Here is a 21,183-nt window from a genome sequence, read left to right as displayed (position 1 = left end):
ATTTTGGACCAGGGAGCCAAGTGGAGACAGCGGAGGAAGGAGAGTCTCTACAATAAACGGTGCTGGGAAGCCTGCACAGCCACATGGAACACAACGAGAGTACACCATGATGTTACACCTGGCACACACACCACCTGAAATGGATTAAAGCCTTGAATGGCAGACTTGAAACCGTGAACCTTGTAGGAGAAGACCTAGGCAGAGTGCTCTTTGCCATCTGTCTGAGCCGCCTATTTGGAAGAAGCATGTCTGACTGGGCAAGGGCAACAAAGGAAACAAGAAACAAACGGGACCACATCAAATGCACACACTTCTGCCCACTCAAGGAAACCATCAACTGAATACTAAGACACCACAACGATTGGGAGAGGATGTTTGCAAACCACACATCGGACAAGGGGTGAAAAGCCCAAAGATACAATCAACTCGCACGTCTCCACAAGAAAAAAAACAAGCCAATGAAAACCTGGTCAAAAGATGGAAGCAGAGATTTCTCCGAAGAAGACAGAAAGAGGGCCAGTAGGTGCATGAAAACTTGTTCACCATCATGAAGTCTCAGGAAAATGCAAATCCAAACTGCAAGGCCATGGCAGCTCACTGTGGTCAGCATGGCTAGAAGGAAGCAGACAGGAAATAACAAGTGTCAGAGAGGAGGTGGAGAGAAGGGAAGCCTCCTGCACTGCTGGTGGGAGTGTAACCCGGTGCAGCCACGATGCCAAAGGTGTGGAACTGCCTCAGAAGTTTAAGTATCCATGTCCCGTATGACCCAGCTATTAATCGGACGCTTGCTTATCCAAAACAGTCAGAAAGACTACCGCATAAAGACATGTGCATGGCTGTGTTCACCACAGTCTTACTCCGGATATCCAAGACTTGGAAAGCACCCTGGTGTCCAGCAAGGGATGATTGGAGAAGGAAGATGGGCTATAGCCACACAATGGTATACCACTCAGCCGGAACAAATGATGCAATCCAGCCGTTTGTGACCACCAGAATGGCTGTGAGGGTTTTAGGGGAAGTGTAACAAGCCCCAGGGAGAAATTCAAATACCATAGAATCTCACTTACAAGGAGAAGAAAAAGCAAGCACTAACCAACAGGTGGCACTGAACATTTGTATGCGGGCTCCCAGAGGCAAAGAGGGGCGGTGACGGAGGGTGAAAGAGAAGATTAGGCACAAGTGTGTGGTGAGGGCCTGTGATTAGTCTTACACTGGTGAAGATGATGTAAGCTACACAGAAGTCTAAAGCAATGAGGACGTGAATCTGGAAGTTATAGTACGTTCTAATGCAGGGTCATGGCTATAAATTCACCTCAAATCAAAAATCCAAAAAGGGGTCCAGAATGATGTCATAAAGCTTTGGGGGCGGAAAGAGTTTACAGAAGGTGAACTTCCAAGGATGGAAAATCACCTCCAAATGCTTACAGATGCTACAGAAAGGCAGACCATTCCAAATAGGTGAAGAGGAATACTACGAAGGGAACATGATCAGTCCTAAACCCATGAACGAACGGAAAATGTTACCGTCCATGATGTTATTACTAATCACCTTCACGAATAATCCAAACAGGCCCACGTCTTCCCAAGTTCAGGCAAAAGGTTGGTCCAAAAGTACAATTCAGGGCCGGCCCTGTGGTGGAGCAGGTAAGTGCCCACATTCCGCTTGGGCGGCCCGGGCCTCACTGTTTCACATTACGAGTGCATATCACATTAGTAGTGTTAGGAAATATAGATTTCATGGTATGGTGCGGGCAGAGATCATAAATAAGCAGCAATTGTGAGGATACGTTATCAATACGCACAAGAAAAGGAACCATAAGAATATTACAATCTATGGAAGTATCTGGTACACTTCCCAAAGGCAGAAGGAAGGAAAACTTGTGACCTGCCAAGGTGGAATTGGCAGAGTGCCACGAGATGACACCATCATTGTGCATCAGAACATTCCCTGGGCAACTTCAACTTGTGAGGGAGTCCAGGACTTTTTCTGGGTAAGGTCCACCCATTTTGCCATCTACCCAAGATATAAGAGATAAAACCCAGGATAATCTTACAGGAGTGACACCAGTGTCTAGAGAGAATGTAGGAGCCCTTTCGAAGTTCAAGGAGAAAGATAGAAACTGACAACAATTGCAGAAAAAGGAAAACTATCCTACCTAGACAGGGTGAGGAGTCAGACTGGTCTGAGATGGCTGTGAAACTCTGTGTGCACGGAGGTTGTCAGGACAACTTCGAATTTTGAGGTCGCTTATGACATCACGGTGAACATGTCCCCCAGGGTGGCCGCATGGTTACAGTCTGAGGATTGGCCTAGGCTAGGCTATTAAAGGGACAGATACCCAGAAACAGGTTTGGCAAACAGAAAGCAGGCACAGAAACTAGAAGAGATAAAACAGAGTCTGATGCAAGGGATAAGAAAGGAACCCTAGGCCACAAGTGAGAATAGAGGGACAGGCACGGAGAGGAGAACATTGTCATCTATTCAAGTCTATGGGGAGGTCATGCTGATTCAAGCTTGCAACTTCATTGGAAACAAGTGGCCGGACTTGGCGTTCATCACACCTACAGTGCCCTTGTGCCTTAAGCATAATGCAAAGTCAAGAAAGATGTCTTGAGGACATTGAAGAGAAGAATCGATGCCTCCTTTCCAAGGCCCATAGCATTCTTTGCAGGTCAGTCTCTTTTTCCGAAGCTCTGGTGTCACGTGGGCCCACTGGGCACATGGTAATGTGTCCCAAGAGATGTCTTGGAAGCCTTGAAGGAATGGAGCCCTGTCACGCTTGGGGTATGTCTCTTTGTTTGGAAGTGCTCTACAAGGGTGCTGAAAAGCACCCTCTTCCACAGGGCTTCGTTCCTTCGTGAAGGCTGCCCTCCCAGGCTAGTGTGCTCTGTTTGCCTCCATCGAAATTCTCTCCCCCTACCTCTTGCCGTAGAAGGATTATTGATTATGTGTTTTGACACCATATGTAAGGAAGTTGCACGAAAATTAGAACTTTACAGTTGTGTTTCAAGAAAAATAAACAGGCCAGGGTAGAGGATGTAGGGCAAACAAATGGCACACCCTATAAAAATTAAGTAAGCCCGTATCTGGACGGAATCTAGGGGAACGTTCAAGGATCAGGGGTCAAGTTCGAAACTTCCCAAATCCGGAAAAGAGACAGAAAAATATCTTTCCTGGAGAGTGGAATTCATCCGATTTGTCTAAGTTGTCTTGGAAACATTGTGTCCCTGAAGGGGGTTGCCAGGACCACCTCGAATTTGGAGTTTCTGATCTCAGGATGTCAAACCAACCCACATGACCACGTGTTCTCAGTGCTTAGTTTGACCTAGGCTAGGGTAGCCAAGAGTCCTACAAGTGACCGGTGCAAATTCAAGGACAACAACCAAGAGTCACGAAAGCACTCACACCTCACCCTAGAGAACATACAGCGATTAAAGAAATACAAACTAATCCCTCGGAATGAAGGAGAACGGACTGATAAGCATGTCTAAGGGAGATAGCTGAGAAAGACCATGACGAGTATACTATGGAAAAGAAAAAGAGGACCCAGAAAATGGAAGGTGAACAGAAATCACACCTGAATTATCCACAATGAAAGATGATGTCCGTCTTTAGACAGACTCTGCTGGAACGTTTGAAAGTCAGAGAAATTCACAAGCCAAAAAACGGCAGCGAAGGTCAAGCATGGGCTAACTGGGAAGGGTGAGTTATGAGACTGCTCCAAGCAGGCTCTGAAACCTGTATCCAGGAAGCATGCTGGACCTCAGAGACACAATTATGACAAATCCTCTGACATCACAATGGACCCGAAAAACAACCTAGCCTCATCTACACAGTGCTAGAGTTGGGCTCACTAGTATATTTAACTCCCATTGCACTCAACTGCACGTTGCCACTGAACATGTAAGTGGCCGGCCGGTGGTGCAGTGGTGAGGTCCGCACCTTCTGGGTCTGTGGCCCAGTATGGGCTGGGTGGAATCCTCGGTTTGGGCCTCCTCACCACTGCTTCAGTTGTTCTGGTGCAGGCGTCCGAGGTAGAGTAGAGGCAGATGGGAAGGGACGTTGGACAGGGCCAGACTTCCACAGCAAATACAGGAGCATTGCCAGCAGATGTGAGCACAGCAATGCACTTGTGCCAAAACAAAACCAATTAAAAGTTGCAAAGAACAGAAAAACTGAAGCTAAGGAAAAAAAAAACAAAAAAACAGGAGCTTGCCATTACGAAGAATAGGATCTCTGTGAATAACCTTAGCAAAACAGGTGAATTCTATGTTAATTCAAAAACTAGCAAACCTTTGGGGAAAGAAACTCAAGAAGACACAAGAAAAAAAAAGATATCGAGGGATCGAGGAATGGAAGGATTAACACACTTGAAAGGTTCATACCGCAGTAAGGAATCTCTGGATTCCATGCAATCCCAGTCAAAGTTGCAGCAGTATTTGCCACAGAGAAGAAGAGAGAATCCTAAAGTTTCTAGCCAGCAACACGAGACCCTGACTAGGCAAAGGAATCCTCAGGAAAACGAACAAAGCAGCACGTGTCACAATTTCTGATTTCAACATAGAGGACGAAGCGCTAGGTACCGAAACGGCACAGTCTGGGCCCCAAAACAGGCATGAAGACCCATGCAAAACAATTGAGAGCCCAGAGCCCAACTCAAACTTACATGGACAGCCCATTTTGGACCAGGGAGCCAAGTGGAGACAGCGGAGGAAGGAGAGTCTCTACAATAAACGGTGCTGGGAAGCCTGCACAGCCATATGGAACACAACGAGAGTACACCATGATGTTACACCTGGCACACACACCACCTGAAATGGATTAAAGCCTTGAATGGCAGACTTGAAACCGTGAACCTTGTAGGAGAAGACCTAGGCAGAGTGCTCTTTGCCATCTGTCTGAGCCGCCTATTTGGAAGAAGCATGTCTGACTGGGCAAGGGCAACAAAGGAAACAAGAAACAAACGGGACCACATCAAATGCACACACTTCTGCCCACTCAAGGAAACCATCAACTGAATACTAAGACACCACAACGATTGGGAGAGGATGTTTGCAAACCACACATCGGACAAGGGGTGAAAAGCCCAAAGATACAATCAACTCGCACGTCTCCACAAGAAAAAAAACAAGCCAATGAAAACCTGGTCAAAAGATGGAAGCAGAGATTTCTCCGAAGAAGACAGAAAGAGGGCCAGTAGGTGCATGAAAACTTGTTCACCATCATGAAGTCTCAGGAAAATGCAAATCCAAACTGCAAGGCCATGGCAGCTCACTGTGGTCAGCATGGCTAGAAGGAAGCAGACAGGAAATAACAAGTGTCAGAGAGGAGGTGGAGAGAAGGGAAGCCTCCTGCACTGCTGGTGGGAGTGTAACCCGGTGCAGCCACGATGCCAAAGGTGTGGAACTGCCTCAGAAGTTTAAGTATCCATGTCCCGTATGACCCAGCTATTAATCTGCCGCTTGCTTATCCAAAACAGTCAGAAAGACTACCGCATAAAGACATGTGCATGGCTGTGTTCACCACAGTCTTACTCCGGATATCCAAGACTTGGAAAGCACCCTGGTGTCCAGCAAGGGATGATTGGAGAAGGAAGATGGGCTATAGCCACACAATGGTATACCACTCAGCCGGAACAAATGATGCAATCCAGCCATTTGTGACCACCAGAATGGCTGTGAGGGTTTTAGGGGAAGTGTAACAAGCCCCAGTGAGAAATTCAAATACCATAGAATCTCACTTACAAGGCGAAGAAAAAGCAAGCACTAACCAACAGGTGGCACTGAACATTTGTATGCGGGCTCCCAGAGGCAAAGAGGGGCGGTGACGGAGGGTGAAAGAGAAGATTAGGCACAAGTGTGTGGTGAGGGCCTGTGATTAGTCTTACACTGGTGAAGATGATGTAAGCTACACAGAAGTCTAAAGCAATGAGGACGTGAATCTGGAAGTTATAGTACGTTCTAATGCAGGGTCATGGCTATAAATTCACCTCAAATCAAAAATCCAAAAAGGGGTCCAGAATGATGTCATAAAGCTTTGGGGGCGGAAAGAGTTTACAGAAGGTGAACTTCCAAGGATGGAAAATCACCTCCAAATGCTTACAGATGCTACAGAAAGGCAGACCATTCCAAATAGGTGAAGAGGAATACTACGAAGAGAACATGATCAGTCCTAAACCCATGAACGAACGGAAAATGTTACCGTCCATGATGTTATTACTAATCACCTTCACGAATAATCCAAACAGGCCCACGTCTTCCCAAGTTCAGGCAAAAGGTTGGTCCAAAAGTACAATTCAGGGCCGGCCCTGTGGTGGAGCAGGTAAGTGCCCACATTCCGCTTGGGCGGCCCGGGCCTCACTGTTTCACATTACGAGTGCATATCACATTAGTAGTGTTAGGAAATATAGATTTCATGGTATGGTGCGGGCAGAGATCATAAATAAGCAGCAATTGTGAGGATACGTTATCAATACGCACAAGAAAAGGAACCATAAGAATATTACAATCTATGGAAGTATCTGGTACACTTCCCAAAGGCAGAAGGAAGGAAAACTTGTGACCTGCCAAGGTGGAATTGGCAGAGTGCCACGAGATGACACCATCATTGTGCATCAGAACATTCCCTGGGCAACTTCAACTTGTGAGGGAGTCCAGGACTTTTTCTGGGTAAGGTCCACCCATTTTGCCATCTACCCAAGATATAAGAGATAAAACCCAGGATAATCTTACAGGAGTGAAACCAGTGTCTAGAGAGAATGTAGGAGCCCTTTCGAAGTTCAAGGAGAAAGATAGAAACTGACAACAATTGCAGAAAAAGGAAAACTATCCTACCTAGACAGGGTGAGGAGTCAGACTGGTCTGAGATGGCTGTGAAACTCTGTGTGCACGGAGGTTGTCAGGACAACTTCGAATTTTGAGGTCGCTTATGACATCACGGTGAACATGTCCCCCAGGGTGGCCGCATGGTTACAGTCTGAGGATTGGCCTAGGCTAGGCTATTAAAGGGACAGATACCCAGAAACAGGTTTGGCAAACAGAAAGCAGGCACAGAAACTAGAAGAGATAAAACAGAGTCTGATGCAAGGGATAAGAAAGGAACCCTAGGCCACAAGTGAGAATAGAGGGACAGGCACGGAGAGGAGAACATTGTCATCTATTCAAGTCTATGGGGAGGTCATGCTGATTCAAGCTTGCAACTTCATTGGAAACAAGTGGCCGGACTTGGCGTTCATCACACCTACAGTGCCCTTGTGCCTTAAGCATAATGCAAAGTCAAGAAAGATGTCTTGAGGACATTGAAGAGAAGAATCGATGCCTCCTTTCCAAGGCCCGTAGCATTCTTTGAAGGTCAGTCTCTTTTTCCGAAGCTCTGGTGTCACGTGGGCCCACTGGGCACATGGTAATGTGTCCCAAGAGATGTCTTGGAAGCCTTGAAGGAATGGAGCCCTGTCACGCTTGGGGTATGTCTCTTTGTTTGGAAGTGCTCTACAAGGGTGCTGAAAAGCACCCTCTTCCACAGGGCTTCGTTCCTTCGTGAAGGCTGCCCTCCCAGGCTAGTGTGCTCTGTTTGCCTCCATCGAAATTCTCTCCCCCTACCTCTTGCCGTAGAAGGATTATTGATTATGTGTTTTGACACCATATGTAAGGAAGTTGCACGAAAATTAGAACTTTACAGTTGTGTTTCAAGAAAAATAAACAGGCCAGGGTAGAGGATGTAGGGCAAACAAATGGCACACCCTATAAAAATTAAGTAAGCCCGTATCTGGACGGAATCTAGGGGAACGTTCAAGGATCAGGGGTCAAGTTCGAAACTTCCCAAATCCGGAAAAGAGACAGAAAAATATCTTTCCTGGAGAGTGGAATTCATCCGATTTGTCTAAGTTGTCTTGGAAACATTGTGTCCCTGAAGGGGGTTGCCAGGACCACCTCGAATTTGGAGTTTCTGATCTCAGGATGTCAAACCAACCCACATGACCACGTGTTCTCAGTGCTTAGTTTGACCTAGGCTAGGGTAACCAAGAGTCCTACAAGTGACCGGTGCAAATTCAAGGACAACAACCAAGAGTCACGAAAGCACTCACACCTCACCCTAGAGAACATACAGCGATTAAAGAAATACAAACTAATCCCTCGGAATGAAGGAGAACGGACTGATAAGCATGTCTAAGGGAGATAGCTGAGAAAGACCATGACGAGTATACTATGGAAAAGAAAAAGAGGACCCAGAAAATGGAAGGTGAACAGAAATCACACCTGAATTATCCACAATGAAAGATGATGTCCGTCTTTAGACAGACTCTGCTGGAACGTTTGAAAGTCAGAGAAATTCACAAGCCAAAAAACGGCAGCGAAGGTCAAGCATGGGCTAACTGGGAAGGGTGAGTTATGAGACTGCTCCAAGCAGGCTCTGAAACCTGTATCCAGGAAGCATGCTGGACCTCAGAGACACAATTATGACAAATCCTCTGACATCACAATGGACCCGAAAAACAACCTAGCCTCATCTACACAGTGCTAGAGTTGGGCTCACTAGTATATTTAACTCCCATTGCACTCAACTGCACGTTGCCACTGAACATGTAAGTGGCCGGCCGGTGGTGCAGTGGTGAGGTCCGCACCTTCTGGGTCTGTGGCCCAGTATGGTCTGGGTGGAATCCTCGGTTTGGGCCTCCTCACCTCTGCTTCAGTTGTTCTGGTGCAGGCGTCCGAGGTAGAGTAGAGGCAGATGGGAAGGGACGTTGGACAGGGCCAGACTTCCACAGCAAATACAGGAGCATTGCCAGCAGATGTGAGCACAGCAATGCACTTGTGCCAAAACAAAACCAATTAAAAGTTGCAAAGAACAGAAAAACTGAAGCTAAGGAAAAAAAAAAACAAAAAAACAGGAGCTTGCCATTACGAAGAATAGGATCTCTGTGAATAACCTTAGCAAAACAGGTGAATTCTATGTTAATTCAAAAACTAGCAAACCTTTGGGGAAAGAAACTCAAGAAGACACAAGAAAAAAAAAGATATCGAGGGATCGAGGAATGGAAGGATTAACACACTTGAAAGGTTCATACCGCAGTAAGGAATCTCTGGATTCCATGCAATCCCAGTCAAAGTTGCAGCAGTATTTGCCACAGAGAAGAAGAGAGAATCCTAAAGTTTCTAGCCAGCAACACGAGACCCTGACTAGGCAAAGGAATCCTCAGGAAAACGAACAAAGCAGCACGTGTCACAATTTCTGATTTCAACATAGAGGACGAAGCGCTAGGTACCGAAACGGCACAGTCTGGGCCCCAAAACAGGCATGAAGACCAATGCAAAACAATTGAGAGCCCAGAGCCCAACTCAAACTTACATGGACAGCCCATTTTGGACCAGGGAGCCAAGTGGAGACAGCGGAGGAAGGAGAGTCTCTACAATAAACGGTGCTGGGAAGCCTGCACAGCCACATGGAACACAACGAGAGTACACCATGATGTTACACCTGGCACACACACCACCTGAAATGGATTAAAGCCTTGAATGGCAGACTTGAAACCGTGAACCTTGTAGGAGAAGACCTAGGCAGAGTGCTCTTTGCCATCTGTCTGAGCCGCCTATTTGGAAGAAGCATGTCTGACTGGGCAAGGGCAACAAAGGAAACAAGAAACAAACGGGACCACATCAAATGCACACACTTCTGCCCACTCAAGGAAACCATCAACTGAATACTAAGACACCACAACGATTGGGAGAGGATGTTTGCAAACCACACATCGGACAAGGGGTGAAAAGCCCAAAGATACAATCAACTCGCACGTCTCCACAAGAAAAAAAACAAGCCAATGAAAACCTGGTCAAAAGATGGAAGCAGAGATTTCTCCGAAGAAGACAGAAAGAGGGCCAGTAGGTGCATGAAAACTTGTTCACCATCATGAAGTCTCAGGAAAATGCAAATCCAAACTGCAAGGCCATGGCAGCTCACTGTGGTCAGCATGGCTAGAAGGAAGCAGACAGGAAATAACAAGTGTCAGAGAGGAGGTGGAGAGAAGGGAAGCCTCCTGCACTGCTGGTGGGAGTGTAACCCGGTGCAGCCACGATGCCAAAGGTGTGGAACTGCCTCAGAAGTTTAAGTATCCATGTCCCGTATGACCCAGCTATTAATCTGCCGCTTGCTTATCCAAAACAGTCAGAAAGACTACCGCATAAAGACATGTGCATGGCTGTGTTCACCACAGTCTTACTCCTGATATCCAAGACTTGGAAAGCACCCTGGTGTCCAGCAAGGGATGATTGGAGAAGGAAGATGGGCTATAGCCACACAATGGTATACCACTCAGCCGGAACAAATGATGCAATCCAGCCATTTGTGACCACCAGAATGGCTGTGAGGGTTTTAGGGGAAGTGTAACAAGCCCCAGTGAGAAATTCAAATACCATAGAATCTCACTTACAAGGAGAAGAAAAAGCAAGCACTAACCAACAGGTGGCACTGAACATTTGTATGCGGGCTCCCAGAGGCAAAGAGGGGCGGTGACGGAGGGTGAAAGAGAAGATTAGGCACAAGTGTGTGGTGAGGGCCTGTGATTAGTCTTACACTGGTGAAGATGATGTAAGCTACACAGAAGTCTAAAGCAATGAGGACGTGAATCTGGAAGTTATAGTACGTTCTAATGCAGGGTCATGGCTATAAATTCACCTCAAATCAAAAATCCAAAAAGGGGTCCAGAATGATGTCATAAAGCTTTGGGGGCGGAAAGAGTTTACAGAAGGTGAACTTCCAAGGATGGAAAATCACCTCCAAATGCTTACAGATGCTACAGAAAGGCAGACCATTCCAAATAGGTGAAGAGGAATACTACGAAGAGAACATGATCAGTCCTAAACCCATGAACGAACGGAAAATGTTACCGTCCATGATGTTATTACTAATCACCTTCACGAATAATCCAAACAGGCCCACGTCTTCCCAAGTTCAGGCAAAAGGTTGGTCCAAAAGTACAATTCAGGGCCGGCCCTGTGGTGGAGCAGGTAAGTGCCCACATTCCGCTTGGGCGGCCCGGGCCTCACTGTTTCACATTACGAGTGCATATCACATTAGTAGTGTTAGGAAATATAGATTTCATGGTATGGTGCGGGCAGAGATCATAAATAAGCAGCAATTGTGAGGATACGTTATCAATACGCACAAGAAAAGGAACCATAAGAATATTACAATCTATGGAAGTATCTGGTACACTTCCCAAAGGCAGAAGGAAGGAAAACTTGTGACCTGCCAAGGTGGAATTGGCAGAGTGCCACGAGATGACACCATCATTGTGCATCAGAACATTCCCTGGGCAACTTCAACTTGTGAGGGAGTCCAGGACTTTTTCTGGGTAAGGTCCACCCATTTTGCCATCTACCCAAGATATAAGAGATAAAACCCAGGATAATCTTACAGGAGTGAAACCAGTGTCTAGAGAGAATGTAGGAGCCCTTTCGAAGTTCAAGGAGAAAGATAGAAACTGACAACAATTGCAGAAAAAGGAAAACTATCCTACCTAGACAGGGTGAGGAGTCAGACTGGTCTGAGATGGCTGTGAAACTCTGTGTGCACGGAGGTTGTCAGGACAACTTCGAATTTTGAGGTCGCTTATGACATCACGGTGAACATGTCCCCCAGGGTGGCCGCATGGTTACAGTCTGAGGATTGGCCTAGGCTAGGCTATTAAAGGGACAGATACCCAGAAACAGGTTTGGCAAACAGAAAGCAGGCACAGAAACTAGAAGAGATAAAACAGAGTCTGATGCAAGGGATAAGAAAGGAACCCTAGGCCACAAGTGAGAATAGAGGGACAGGCACGGAGAGGAGAACATTGTCATCTATTCAAGTCTATGGGGAGGTCATGCTGATTCAAGCTTGCAACTTCATTGGAAACAAGTGGCCGGACTTGGCGTTCATCACACCTACAGTGCCCTTGTGCCTTAAGCATAATGCAAAGTCAAGAAAGATGTCTTGAGGACATTGAAGAGAAGAATCGATGCCTCCTTTCCAAGGCCCGTAGCATTCTTTGAAGGTCAGTCTCTTTTTCCGAAGCTCTGGTGTCACGTGGGCCCACTGGGCACATGGTAATGTGTCCCAAGAGATGTCTTGGAAGCCTTGAAGGAATGGAGCCCTGTCACGCTTGGGGTATGTCTCTTTGTTTGGAAGTGCTCTACAAGGGTGCTGAAAAGCACCCTCTTCCACAGGGCTTCGTTCCTTCGTGAAGGCTGCCCTCCCAGGCTAGTGTGCTCTGTTTGCCTCCATCGAAATTCTCTCCCCCTACCTCTTGCCGTAGAAGGATTATTGATTATGTGTTTTGACACCATATGTAAGGAAGTTGCACGAAAATTAGAACTTTACAGTTGTGTTTCAAGAAAAATAAACAGGCCAGGGTAGAGGATGTAGGGCAAACAAATGGCACACCCTATAAAAATTAAGTAAGCCCGTATCTGGACGGAATCTAGGGGAACGTTCAAGGATCAGGGGTCAAGTTCGAAACTTCCCAAATCCGGAAAAGAGACAGAAAAATATCTTTCCTGGAGAGTGGAATTCATCCGATTTGTCTAAGTTGTCTTGGAAACATTGTGTCCCTGAAGGGGGTTGCCAGGACCACCTCGAATTTGGAGTTTCTGATCTCAGGATGTCAAACCAACCCACATGACCACGTGTTCTCAGTGCTTAGTTTGACCTAGGCTAGGGTAGCCAAGAGTCCTACAAGTGACCGGTGCAAATTCAAGGACAACAACCAAGAGTCACGAAAGCACTCACACCTCACCCTAGAGAACATACAGCGATTAAAGAAATACAAACTAATCCCTCGGAATGAAGGAGAACGGACTGATAAGCATGTCTAAGGGAGATAGCTGAGAAAGACCATGACGAGTATACTATGGAAAAGAAAAAGAGGACCCAGAAAATGGAAGGTGAACAGAAATCACACCTGAATTATCCACAATGAAAGATGATGTCCGTCTTTAGACAGACTCTGCTGGAACGTTTGAAAGTCAGAGAAATTCACAAGCCAAAAAACGGCAGCGAAGGTCAAGCATGGGCTAACTGGGAAGGGTGAGTTATGAGACTGCTCCAAGCAGGCTCTGAAACCTGTATCCAGGAAGCATGCTGGACCTCAGAGACACAATTATGACAAATCCTCTGACATCACAATGGACCCGAAAAACAACCTAGCCTCATCTACACAGTGCTAGAGTTGGGCTCACTAGTATATTTAACTCCCATTGCACTCAACTGCACGTTGCCACTGAACATGTAAGTGGCCGGCCGGTGGTGCAGTGGTGAGGTCCGCACCTTCTGGGTCTGTGGCCCAGTATGGTCTGGGTGGAATCCTCGGTTTGGGCCTCCTCACCTCTGCTTCAGTTGTTCTGGTGCAGGCGTCCGAGGTAGAGTAGAGGCAGATGGGAAGGGACGTTGGACAGGGCCAGACTTCCACAGCAAATACAGGAGCATTGCCAGCAGATGTGAGCACAGCAATGCACTTGTGCCAAAACAAAACCAATTAAAAGTTGCAAAGAACAGAAAAACTGAAGCTAAGGAAAAAAAAAAACAAAAAAACAGGAGCTTGCCATTACGAAGAATAGGATCTCTGTGAATAACCTTAGCAAAACAGGTGAATTCTATGTTAATTCAAAAACTAGCAAACCTTTGGGGAAAGAAACTCAAGAAGACACAAGAAAAAAAAAGATATCGAGGGATCGAGGAATGGAAGGATTAACACACTTGAAAGGTTCATACCGCAGTAAGGAATCTCTGGATTCCATGCAATCCCAGTCAAAGTTGCAGCAGTATTTGCCACAGAGAAGAAGAGAGAATCCTAAAGTTTCTAGCCAGCAACACGAGACCCTGACTAGGCAAAGGAATCCTCAGGAAAACGAACAAAGCAGCACGTGTCACAATTTCTGATTTCAACATAGAGGACGAAGCGCTAGGTACCGAAACGGCACAGTCTGGGCCCCAAAACAGGCATGAAGACCCATGCAAAACAATTGAGAGCCCAGAGCCCAACTCAAACTTACATGGACAGCCCATTTTGGACCAGCGAGCCAAGTGGAGACAGCGGAGGAAGGAGAGTCTCTACAATAAACGGTGCTGGGAAGCCTGCACAGCCACATGGAACACAACGAGAGTACACCATGATGTTACACCTGGCACACACACCACCTGAAATGGATTAAAGCCTTGAATGGCAGACTTGAAACCGTGAACCTTGTAGGAGAAGACCTAGGCAGAGTGCTCTTTGCCATCTGTCTGAGCCGCCTATTTGGAAGAAGCATGTCTGACTGGGCAAGGGCAACAAAGGAAACAAGAAACAAACGGGACCACATCAAATGCACACACTTCTGCCCACTCAAGGAAACCATCAACTGAATACTAAGACACCACAACGATTGGGAGAGGATGTTTGCAAACCACACATCGGACAAGGGGTGAAAAGCCCAAAGATACAATCAACTCGCACGTCTCCACAAGAAAAAAAACAAGCCAATGAAAACCTGGTCAAAAGATGGAAGCAGAGATTTCTCCGAAGAAGACAGAAAGAGGGCCAGTAGGTGCATGAAAACTTGTTCACCATCATGAAGTCTCAGGAAAATGCAAATCCAAACTGCAAGGCCATGGCAGCTCACTGTGGTCAGCATGGCTAGAAGGAAGCAGACAGGAAATAACAAGTGTCAGAGAGGAGGTGGAGAGAAGGGAAGCCTCCTGCACTGCTGGTGGGAGTGTAACCCGGTGCAGCCACGATGCCAAAGGTGTGGAACTGCCTCAGAAGTTTAAGTATCCATGTCCCGTATGACCCAGCTATTAATCTGCCGCTTGCTTATCCAAAAAAGTCAGAAAGACTACCGCATAAAGACATGTGCATGGCTGTGTTCACCACAGTCTTACTCCTGATATCCAAGACTTGGAAAGCACCCTGGTGTCCAGCAAGGGATGATTGGAGAAGGAAGATGGGCTATAGCCACACAATGGTATACCACTCAGCCGGAACAAATGATGCAATCCAGCCATTTGTGACCACCAGAATGGCTGTGAGGGTTTTAGGGGAAGTGTAACAAGCCCCAGTGAGAAATTCAAATACCATAGAATCTCACTTACAAGGCGAAGAAAAAGCAAGCACTAACCAACAGGTGGCACTGAACATTTGTATGCGGGCTCCCAGAGGCAAAGAGGGGCGGTGACGGAGGGTGAAAGAGAAGATTAGGCACAAGTGTGTGGTGAGGGCCTGTGATTAGTCTTACACTGGTGAAGATGATGTAAGCTACACAGAAGTCTAAAGCAATGAGGATGTGAATCTGGAAGTTATAGTACGTTCTAATGCAGGGTCATGGCTATAAATTCACCTCAAATCAAAAATCCAAAAAGGGGTCCAGAATGATGTCATAAAGCTTTGGGGGCGGAAAGAGTTTACAGAAGGTGAACTTCCAAGGATGGAAAATCACCTCCAAATGCTTACAGATGCTACAGAAAGGCAGACCATTCCAAATAGGTGAAGAGGAATACTACGAAGAGAACATGATCAGTCCTAAACCCATGAACGAACGGAAAATGTTACCGTCCATGATGTTATTACTAATCACCTTCACGAATAATCCAAACAGGCCCACGTCTTCCCAAGTTCAGGCAAAAGGTTGGTCCAAAAGTACAATTCAGGGCCGGCCCTGTGGTGGAGCAGGTAAGTGCCCACATTCCGCTTGGGCGGCCCAGGCCTCACTGTTTCACATTACGAGTGCATATCACATTAGTAGTGTTAGGAAATATAGATTTCATGGTATGGTGCGGGCAGAGATCATAAATAAGCAGCAATTGTGAGGATACGTTATCAATACGCACAAGAAAAGGAACCATAAGAATATTACAATCTATGGAAGTATCTGGTACACTTCCCAAAGGCAGAAGGAAGGAAAACTTGTGACCTGCCAAGGTGGAATTGGCAGAGTGCCACGAGATGACACCATCATTGTGCATCAGAACATTCCCTGGGCAACTTCAACTTGTGAGGGAGTCCAGGACTTTTTCTGGGTAAGGTCCACCCATTTTGCCATCTACCCAAGATATAAGAGATAAAACCCAGTCTAATCTTACAGGAGTGAAACCAGTGTCTAGAGAGAATGTAGGAGCCCTTTCGAAGTTCAAGGAGAAAGATAGAAACTGACAACAATTGCAGAAAAAGGAAAACTATCCTACCTAGACAGGGTGAGGAGTCAGACTGGTCTGAGATGGCTGTGAAACTCTGTGTGCACGGAGGTTGTCAGGACAACTTCGAATTTTGAGGTCGCTTATGACATCACGGTGAACATGTCCCCCAGGGTGGCCGCATGGTTACAGTCTGAGGATTGGCCTAGGCTAGGCTATTAAAGGGACAGATACCCAGAAACAGGTTTGGCAAACAGAAAGCAGGCACAGAAACTAGAAGAGATAAAACAGAGTCTGATGCAAGGGATAAGAAAGGAACCCTAGGCCACAAGTGAGAATAGAGGGACAGGCACGGAGAGGAGAACATTGTCATCTATTCAAGTCTATGGGGAGGTCATGCTGATTCAAGCTTGCAACTTCATTGGAAACAAGTGGCCGGACTTGGCGTTCATCACACCTACAGTGCCCTTGTGCCTTAAGCATAATGCAAAGTCAAGAAAGATGTCTTGAGGACATTGAAGAGAAGAATCGATGCCTCCTTTCCAAGGCCCATAGCATTCTTTGAAGGTCAGTCTCTTTTTCCGAAGCTCTGGTGTCACGTGGGCCCACTGGGCACATGGTAATGTGTCCCAAGAGATGTCTTGGAAGCCTTGAAGGAATGGAGCCCTGTCACGCTTGGGGTATGTCTCTTTGTTTGGAAGTGCTCTACAAGGGTGCTGAAAAGCACCCTCTTCCACAGGGCTTCGTTCCTTCGTGAAGGCTGCCCTCCCAGGCTAGTGTGCTCTGTTTGCCTCCATCGAAATTCTCTCCCCCTACCTCTTGCCGTAGAAGGATTATTGATTATGTGTTTTGACACCATATGTAAGGAAGTTGCACGAAAATTAGAACTTTACAGTTGTGTTTCAAGAAAAATAAACAGGCCAGGGTAGAGGATGTAGGGCAAACAAATGGCACACCCTATAAAAATTAAGTAAGCCCGTATCTGGACGGAATCTAGGGGAACGTTCAAGGATCAGGGGTCAAGTTCGAAACTTCCCAAATCCGGAAAAGAGACAGAAAAATATCTTTCCTGGAGAGTGGAATTCATCCGATTTGTCTAAGTTGTCTTGGAAACATTGTGTCCCTGAAGGGGGTTGCCAGGACCACCTCGAATTTGGAGTTTCTGATCTCAGGATGTCAAACCAACCCACATGACCACGTGTTCTCAGTGCTTAGTTTGACCTAGGCTAGGGTAGCCAAGAGTCCTACAAGTGACCGGTGCAAATTCAAGGACAACAACCAAGAGTCACGAAAGCACTCACACCTCACCCTAGAGAACATACAGCGATTAAAGAAATACAAACTAATCCCTCGGAATGAAGGAGAACGGACTGATAAGCATGTCTAAGGGAGATAGCTGAGAAAGACCATGACGAGTATACTATGGAAAAGAAAAAGAGGACCCAGAAAATGGAAGGTGAACAGAAATCACACCTGAATTATCCACAATGAAAGATGATGTCCGTCTTTAGACAGACTCTGCTGGAACGTTTGAAAGTCAGAGAAATTCACAAGCCAAAAAACGGCAGCGAAGGTCAAGCATGGGCTAACTGGGAAGGGTGAGTTATGAGACTGCTCCAAGCAGGCTCTGAAACCTGTATCCAGGAAGCATGCTGGACCTCAGAGACACAATTATGACAAATCCTCTGACATCACAATGGACCCGAAAAACAACCTAGCCTCATCTACACAGTGCTAGAGTTGGGCTCACTAGTATATTTAACTCCCATTGCACTCAACTGCACGTTGCCACTGAACATGTAAGTGGCCGGCCGGTGGTGCAGTGGTGAGGTCCGCACCTTCTGGGTCTGTGGCCCAGTATGGTCTGGGTGGAATCCTCGGTTTGGGCCTCCTCACCTCTGCTTCAGTTGTTCTGGTGCAGGCGTCCGAGGTAGAGTAGAGGCAGATGGGAAGGGACGTTGGACAGGGCCAGACTTCCACAGCAAATACAGGAGCATTGCCAGCAGATGTGAGCACAGCAATGCACTTGTGCCAAAACAAAACCAATTAAAAGTTGCAAAGAACAGAAAAACTGAAGCTAAGGAAAAAAAAAAACAAAAAAACAGGAGCTTGCCATTACGAAGAATAGGATCTCTGTGAATAACCTTAGCAAAACAGGTGAATTCTATGTTAATTCAAAAACTAGCAAACCTTTGGGGAAAGAAACTCAAGAAGACACAAGAAAAAAAAAGATATCGAGGGATCGAGGAATGGAAGGATTAACACACTTGAAAGGTTCATACCGCAGTAAGGAATCTCTGGATTCCATGCAATCCCAGTCAAAGTTGCAGCAGTATTTGCCACAGAGAAGAAGAGAGAATCCTAAAGTTTCTAGCCAGCAACACGAGACCCTGACTAGGCAAAGGAATCCTCAGGAAAACGAACAAAGCAGCACGTGTCACAATTTCTGATTTCAACATAGAGGACGAAGCGCTAGGTACCGAAACGGCACAGTCTGGGCCCCAAAACAGGCATGAAGACCCATGCAAAACAATTGAGAGCCCAGAGCCCAACTCAAACTTACATGGACAGCCCATTTTGGACCAGGGAGCCAAGTGGAGACAGCGGAGGAAGGAGAGTCTCTACAATAAACGGTGCTGGGAAGCCTGCACAGCCACATGGAACACAACGAGAGTACACCATGATGTTACACCTGGCACACACACCACCTGAAATGGATTAAAGCCTTGAATGGCAGACTTGAAACCGTGAACCTTGTAGGAGAAGACCTAGGCAGAGTGCTCTTTGCCATCTGTCTGAGCCGCCTATTTGGAAGAAGCATGTCTGACTGGGCAAGGGCAACAAAGGAAACAAGAAACAAACGGGACCACATCAAATGCACACACTTCTGCCCACTCAAGGAAACCATCAACTGAATACTAAGACACCACAACGATTGGGAGAGGATGTTTGCAAACCACACATCGGACAAGGGGTGAAAAGCCCAAAGATACAATCAACTCGCACGTCTCCACAAGAAAAAAAACAAGCCAATGAAAACCTGGTCAAAAGATGGAAGCAGAGATTTCTCCGAAGAAGACAGAAAGAGGGCCAGTAGGTGCATGAAAACTTGTTCACCATCATTAAGTCTCAGGAAAATGCAAATCCAAACTGCAAGGCCATGGCAGCTCACTGTGGTCAGCATGGCTAGAAGGAAGCAGACAGGAAATAACAAGTGTCAGAGAGGAGGTGGAGAGAAGGGAAGCCTCCTGCACTGCTGGTGGGAGTGTAACCCGGTGCAGCCACGATGCCAAAGGTGTGGAACTGCCTCAGAAGTTTAAGTATCCATGTCCCGTATGACCCAGCTATTAATCTGCCGCTTGCTTATCCAAAAAAGTCAGAAAGACTACCGCATAAAGACATGTGCATGGCTGTGTTCACCACAGTCTTACTCCTGATATCCAAGACTTGGAAAGCACCCTGGTGTCCAGCAAGGGATGATTGGAGAAGGAAGATGGGCTATAGCCACACAATGGTATACCACTCAGCCGGAACAAATGATGCAATCCAGCCATTTGTGACCACCAGAATGGCTGTGAGGGTTTTAGGGGAAGTGTAACAAGCCCCAGTGAGAAATTCAAATACCATAGAATCTCACTTACAAGGCGAAGAAAAAGCAAGCACTAACCAACAGGTGGCACTGAACATTTGTATGCGGGCTCCCAGAGGCAAAGAGGGGCGGTGACGGAGGGTGAAAGAGAAGATTAGGCACAAGTGTGTGGTGAGGGCCTGTGATTAGTCTTACACTGGTGAAGATGATGTAAGCTACACAGAAGTCTAAAGCAATGAGGATGTGAATCTGGAAGTTATAGTACGTTCTAATGCAGGGTCATGGCTATAAATTCACCTCAAATCAAAAATCCAAAAAGGGGTCCAGAATGATGTCATAAAGCTTTGGGGGCGGAAAGAGTTTACGGAAGGTGAACTTCCAAGGATGGAAAATCACCTCCAAATGCTTACAGATGCTACAGAAAGGCAGACCATTCCAAATAGGTGAAGAGGAATACTACGAAGAGAACATGATCAGTCCTAAACCCATGAACGAACGGAAAATGTTACCGTCCATGATGTTATTACTAATCACCTTCACGAATAATCCAAACAGGCCCACGTCTTCCCAAGTTCAGGCAAAAGGTTGGTCCAAAAGTACAATTCAGGGCCGGCCCTGTGGTGGAGCAGGTAAGTGCCCACATTCCGCTTGGGCGGCCCGGGCCTCACTGTTTCACATTACGAGTGCATATCACATTAGTAGTGTTAGGAAATATAGATTTCATGGTATGGTGCGGGCAGAGATCATAAATAAGCAGCAATTGTGAGGATACGTTATCAATACGCACAAGAAAAGGAACCATAAGAATATTACAATCTATGGAAGTATCTGGTACACTTCCCAAAGGCAGAAGGAAGGAAAACTTGTGACCTGCCAAGGTGGAATTGGCAGAGTGCCACGAGATGACACCATCATCGTGCATCAGAACATTCCCTGGGCAACTTCAACTTGTGAGGGAGTCCAGGACTTTTTCTGGGTAAGGTCCACCCATTTTGCCATCTACCCAAGATATAAGAGATAAAACCCAGGATAATCTTACAGGAGTGAAACCAGTGTCTAGAGAGAATGTAGGAGCCCTTTCGAAGTTCAAGGAGAAAGATAGAAACTGACAACAATTGCAGAAAAAGGAAAACTATCCTACCTAGACAGGGTGAGGAGTCAGACTGGTCTGAGATGGCTGTGAAACTCTGTGTGCACGGAGGTTGTCAGGACAACTTCGAATTTTGAGGTCGCTTATGACATCACGGTGAACATGTCCCCCAGGGTGGCCGCATGGTTACAGTCTGAGGATTGGCCTAGGCTAGGCTATTAAAGGGACAGATACCCAGAAACAGGTTTGGCAAACAGAAAGCAGGCACAGAAACTAGAAGAGATAAAACAGAGTCTGATGCAAGGGATAAGAAAGGAACCCTAGGCCACAAGTGAGAATAGAGGGACAGGCACGGAGAGGAGA

This window comes from Equus asinus, chromosome 29, assembly GCF_041296235.1.
Source record: "Equus asinus isolate D_3611 breed Donkey chromosome 29, EquAss-T2T_v2, whole genome shotgun sequence".
Taxonomy (NCBI): domain Eukaryota; kingdom Metazoa; phylum Chordata; class Mammalia; order Perissodactyla; family Equidae; genus Equus; species Equus asinus.
Note: the sequence above shows the minus strand (reverse complement) of the source record.